Below are 6,041 nucleotides of genomic sequence, written 5' to 3'. Positions count from 1 at the left end.
CCACTTTTACCTGCGGAAAACTGTATCCCGCCCGCCGGACTTATCGCCGACCAGTCCCCCCAGCCTCCCCCACATGCCAACGCTACCCCTCTCGCACCTGAAGAAGGGGAAGGGGATCGCGCTCCAGCCCGCTTATCTTACGCAGCAGCTGTAACTTCCCACCGCGGCTCGCCCGAAGAGAAATGGCAAGTCGTCTCCAACAGGCGTATACGACCCAGGAAGCCCCGGCCAGTATCAGGTCCCTCAAGATTTCCGGTCATCATTAAATCCTCCGACGACCCCGCCCGCTTCACAAAGATGGGCTCTTGGCGGCAGGCCCAAATGTTAAAAAATGCAGTTGGGCCAGTCGAAGGCATTCGCCAAACACCAAAAGGAGAATGGCTGGTCAGTTGTATCTCGGAGCAGCAACAGGGGAAGCTACTGCGCACAGCCTTACTTGAAGCAGAGAGACAACCACCTCTACGGATAGAAACAAGAATTCCAAAGACCATCGTCGTCGGAGTAATCAAAGGAGTACCTCTCGACGAGAACGCTGAACAACTCCTTAAAGCCGACATGGAAGCTCAGGACCTCCCAGTCGACTCCATAAAACGACTCACGTCCAGGGACGGGTCTCTGACTGGGTCAGTACGCGTGGCCTTCCTCATGGCCTCCCTCCCCTCCACAGTCAAACTAGGCTACACTCTCCACCAGGTGGTCCCCTACATTGCCCCCATGCGGAGATGTACCAGATGTCAACTCCTGGGACACTCCAAAGGTGATTGTAGACGGAAAGCCCCCAGATGCGCTCGGTGTGGAAAAAGCCATCCCACGCAGGACTGTCAGGAAAAGCAGCTTTTCTGCGTAAACTGTTGTGGGAACCACTCCGCCGCGTACCCAAAATGCCCTGAGTTCGCCATTAGGAAGACTACGCAAGAGGTCAAGAACCAAAAATACGTCACTTTCTCCGAAGCCTTAGCCGTCGCCAGAAAACGCTGGGACACCCACCTTAAGGAAGACAGGAACTTTGAAGCAACGCCGAAGTATCCTAGAACTCAGGCGAAGACCGGGAACTCAGGCAAAACGGCACCTGCCACTACAATCCCGGATAATACACCCCCTTGCATCACTTCAAATCCACCAAACTCCTCCGGCGCTGCTGAAAAGGCACCACCAATCCACGCCACCCCTTACCTACCAAACGAAGACATCATAGGGAAAGAGAAAAGGCAGAAAAAGAGGAAAAACCGCAAAAGGACCGCTACCCCCTCTAGCAACCAGACTGACTCCACACCTACACCCCCTGAGAAGAAGGAAGAACCAAATAAGACGGATGCTGTCCAAGCAGCCCCTTCCGCCCCCTCATCACCTCTTACGGAAACTCCCTTAAATAGCTCCATCGGTCACATTCAGGAAACCGTAAGAATACTACAGCAAGACCTGGCCCGAACAAATCCTCAAGCGGCTCGCCTCTTAGATGGGATCTTCTTGATCCTTCATTCCATCGCCGACATTGCAAACCATGGCAGAGCTTAGAATCATGCAATGGAACTGCCGGGCGATAAACACCGCCTGGGACCTCTTGGTGCAACATCTCGCAAGGAACTCCTACGAGGTCATTGCCCTCCAATCTCTCCGCAAGCGACCCTGCCAACTACCTACCCTGCCTGGCTATCACTACCCACCTTTTCACAAGACGGATGAAGCAGGCGAGGCGCGTGTCGCCACATATGTAGCACTAGGATTGGCTGCCCAACCAGGGCAACTGACTAGCATATCCCTGGAAGAAGGGTACGGGGTGGTCACATCTGTCTCGGTAGAAGGAGACCGTACCATACACATCTTCAATGTGTATAACCCTGTGCCTTCCCAGCACTTCACCTGGCTTCAGGACATCCCTGAGAACTGGGTAGTGGTGGGCGACTTCAACCGACGTGATGCACTCTGGGACAGTAACTACGCCCACACCTCCCCGACCATTACCTCCCAACTAGACGCTGCCGACATGATCCTCCTAAATGACGGAAGTCATACCAGGCTTCCCGACGTAGCGGGGCACAGCAAGACGGCCATCGACCTCTCTTTCGTCTCTTCAAACCTGGCGGGGGCAACGGATTGGTTTACCCTCAACGATCCCATGTCCTCAGACCACCTCCCCATATCTCTCACCATTCATCTCTCCCCTACACTCCATCTCCCACCAGCGCAGGAAAAGTTAAACCTTTCCAGAGCAGACTGGAAAGCGTTCCAAGCCTTCCTGGTAAATTTTCAATGTCATCATGACCCCAACTCCACAATAGAGGACCTCAACGCCAGATTCACTGACACCGTGCTCGCAGCGGCGAGCCACGCCATCCCCCAAGTAAGAACCGGAAATGGGAGACGGGGTCATCCATGGTGGACAGACGATTGTCAGAACGCCGTCCGAAACAAGAGAAGGGCCTACCAACGCTACCTGAGAGAGGGAACAGAGGAAGCCTTTACTGACATGAAGAGGACTAAAGCGGAATGCAAACGGACCATCGCCAGGGCAAAACTAAACTTCTGGAGGAACAGCGGGGACGACAAAGAAGACCTCACTGCAGCCTGGAAGAAGTTCAAGATTATGAAGATGCGCTACAACCCTCCAAGTAGAGACCTTACTGCCCCCGACGGAGAATTACTACGTACGCCGGAGCAGAAAGCTGAGGGATTCCTCCGCCATTTCGCTGACGCAAGCTCGACGGACAACCTCCCCGAGGATCAACGACGTGCTCGCCAAGAAGAAGAAGCCCGCATGGACTTCTCCCCCCCCCCACCAGGATCGGAGGTAGACTTCACCCTTCAGGAGCTGCGATGGGCGTTGAGGGCAACCAAGGCTACCAAAAAGTCCCCAGGTGCTGACAGGGTCACATACCCACTTCTTCAGCACCTTCCTGCCCTCATGCAAAAGACCCTCCTTTCCCTCTTTAACAAGTGCTGGAAGGAGGGAATAGTTCCTGAAGCTTGGAAACACGCCATTGTGGTGCCTATCCCCAAGGCAGGCAAGCATAGTGGGAAGATCGTCAACCATAGACCAGTTGCCCTAACCTCCCATATTGGCAAGGTATACGAGAGATTGGTGCTAAATCGCCTAAAGGACTTCGTCGACTCCAGAGGGGCACTTCCAAAACACCAGGCTGGGTTCAGGAAAGGGAGGAGTGTCACAGACCACGTCGTGCGGCTATCTGAGCATATCCGCAGGGCCCAGAGGCAAAAAAGGGTACTGCATACGTGCTTCCTCGACATCGCCAAGGCCTTTGACACCGTCTGGCACGCCAAGCTTTTGAGTAAGCTGAAATCACTCGGGGTCTCCCCAGCCATATACAAATTCGTCTGCTCCTTTCTCTCTGGCCGTTCCATCTCGGTAAGGAGAGAAGAGGCTCTCAGTACTAAGGCAGCCATCGACATGGGGGTCCCCCAAGGTTCAGTTGTAGCCCCCCTCCTTTTCACGTTGCTCATTGCAGATGTGGGGAAAGGGGTGAGAGGGGACACGATCGTCACTGCCTATGCTGACGACATAGCACTATGGAGGAAAACAAGGCACCGGCGACCAAAGAGGGACTCAACTCAGCACAGAGCCGAACTTCGTCACTTCCAGAGCCAGATCGATCTGGTAGTAACCCAACTTACAAGCCTGGGTTTCTCGCTCTCGGCACCCAAGACAACCTATATGCCTGTCCACCAGATAGGATTCAACAGTGGCACATACCCGGAATGGAACCACATCAAGATCTGTGGGACACCTGTAAGACCTGCGAAGTCCGTCCGGTACCTAGGGGTTACATTCCAGAGAGATGGCAGGTGGTCTCAACACATCCAGCAAGTTACACTCAATGCACGACGGGCCCTCAACCTTGTCAGAGCCATCCGACACGAACCCTGGGGCCAACACCGCAAAACTCTTGTCCCCATCGTTCAGAGTCTAGTGCGGTCAAGGCTCCTCTTTGGGGCGGCAGTGCTGCATGACCTGTCAAGGGATGCAGTGCACAAGATGACCCAAATTGAGTGTCAAGCACTCCGAGTGGGACTCGGTCTCCCGCGGTCGGTCCCTCACGAGCAGGTGTACAGTGAAGCTGGCATCCTGCAACTATGGCGCCGTATCAAAAGGGACGCCTGCCGATACCTCTTCAGTGCAGCCAGATTACCGAACTCGACTGACGAGGAACTTTCCGAGGGATGGGTCGCGGCCCCACCGACGGAACCCGTATGCGGTCTTCCTATCTCCGTCAAGGATATCTGCCTCCAAGCTGGACTACAACCTGGTGATCGCCGCTTAGTGGCCCAAAATCAGCAAGACCCCTTTCCTCCCTGGACCTATTCACCACCTGAAGTAAGGACCGAAGTCTATGGACTAGGCCGCCAGGCAAGCCACCATCTGTTGCTCGAAAGCACCAAGAAATTCCTAGCAGAACATTATGCTGGGGATTTTCTAGTATATACGGATGGCTCTGTACTTGAAGACGGTCGCACAGGAGCTGGCTTCTATCTACAGTCCACTAGAGAGACTTTCTCCATAAGGCTTCCCCCCACCACCATCCTCACGGCCGAACTTGTTGCCATCCGGGAGGCTCTGATCAAAATCATCGCCCTTCCTCAGAAGCCACCACGTGTCGCGATCCTGTCGGACTCCCGTTCGAGCCTGACTGTCTTGCAGGGCGCCCACTGCACTACAAGACCCGACGTCTTAAATGACATACTGCGTCTCTCGGCAGAGGCGGCCCAAATGGGCGTATGCCTCCAGTACCAGTGGGTCCCCTCTCATGTGGGACTCCAGGGCAACGAAAGGGCTGACAGAGCTGCCCGCCAGGGAGCGCTAGCTCCCGAGGAAGAAGCTATACCCATACAGCTCACGGCAAGTGATATGTATCGGATGATAGATCGAGCCGTCTGGGACATGTGGAAGGCAGAATATGCCGCCACTGCCGTCTCCCGGGGATGGCCAACAAAGACCTGCCTCGAGGCCAACGACTCCAGTCTCTCCTCGCTGCCCCCCCACATCGCGGCCATGGTATCGCGGCTTCGGACAAATCACTGGCGGACCCAGTTCACACAGACCATCTGCTCGTGTGGCACGGAACTGGTGTCCTTTAGCCACTGCGTCTTCCTCTGCCCCGACCTAGAACAACATTTTAGCCTCATCCGAAACCTCCTTGGTGACCCTGCCACAGCCCTTGAACGCCTGCTGGAAAACAGCCTCACAGACGCCGGACGAAGACAGCTGGTCTTCACGGCCCACCTCATCTGCTCTTCCCCAGTAGTATCTCTACTGTAAAATTGATAAATCCCCAAACCCTAAACCCCTCCACCCTACCCGCCAATCCTCCACTTACATATATACAGTACATGTACATACATAGTATGTATATATGTGTGTGTGTGTATGTATGTATATATAGATGTATATACATATATATATGTGCATAAAATAATAATGACAATATAAAAAAGACAAGAATTATAAAAAAAATAAAAAATAAATAAAAGACACACATGATAAACACACATTACACATATTACATGGCAAACACACATTACATGGTAAATCAAAAGCCAGTCCCAAAATCGGCAAGGGCCGCTGTAAAAAAAAAAAAAAAAAAAAAAAAAAGTTCTGTAACAAGTTCTCTGAGGAAGGTTATAATAACCGAAACGTAAGAACAATAAATGTATTCTTAGCCCATTTTCGTTTACCCTTCCCCACCTATCACTCATATATATGTATATATATATATATATATATATATGTATGTATGTATATATACATATGTATATATGTATATATATATATATATGTATGTATATATATATATATATGTATATATATATATGTATATATATATATATATATATATATATATATATATATATACTTTTTTTCCTTTACATTTAGCCCATAGCACCGGTAGGCATGTGGGGTAGGTTGATGCTTCCCTCGCCCGTTCGTGATGAAGGCAGGATTTTTATAGTGACGACGTTACAAAACTTGAGTTGTGACTTCACACCATAATAGGATGAAATTTCTTTCAAGATTTAAGTTATGAAGG

Source organism: Oratosquilla oratoria, chromosome 12 (genome assembly GCF_046742065.1).
Source record: "Oratosquilla oratoria isolate Oo_2021 chromosome 12, ASM4674206v1, whole genome shotgun sequence".
Taxonomy (NCBI): Eukaryota; Metazoa; Arthropoda; class Malacostraca; order Stomatopoda; family Squillidae; genus Oratosquilla; species Oratosquilla oratoria.
The sequence above is the reverse complement of the archived record's forward strand: the minus strand, read 5'-3'. Positions refer to the sequence as shown.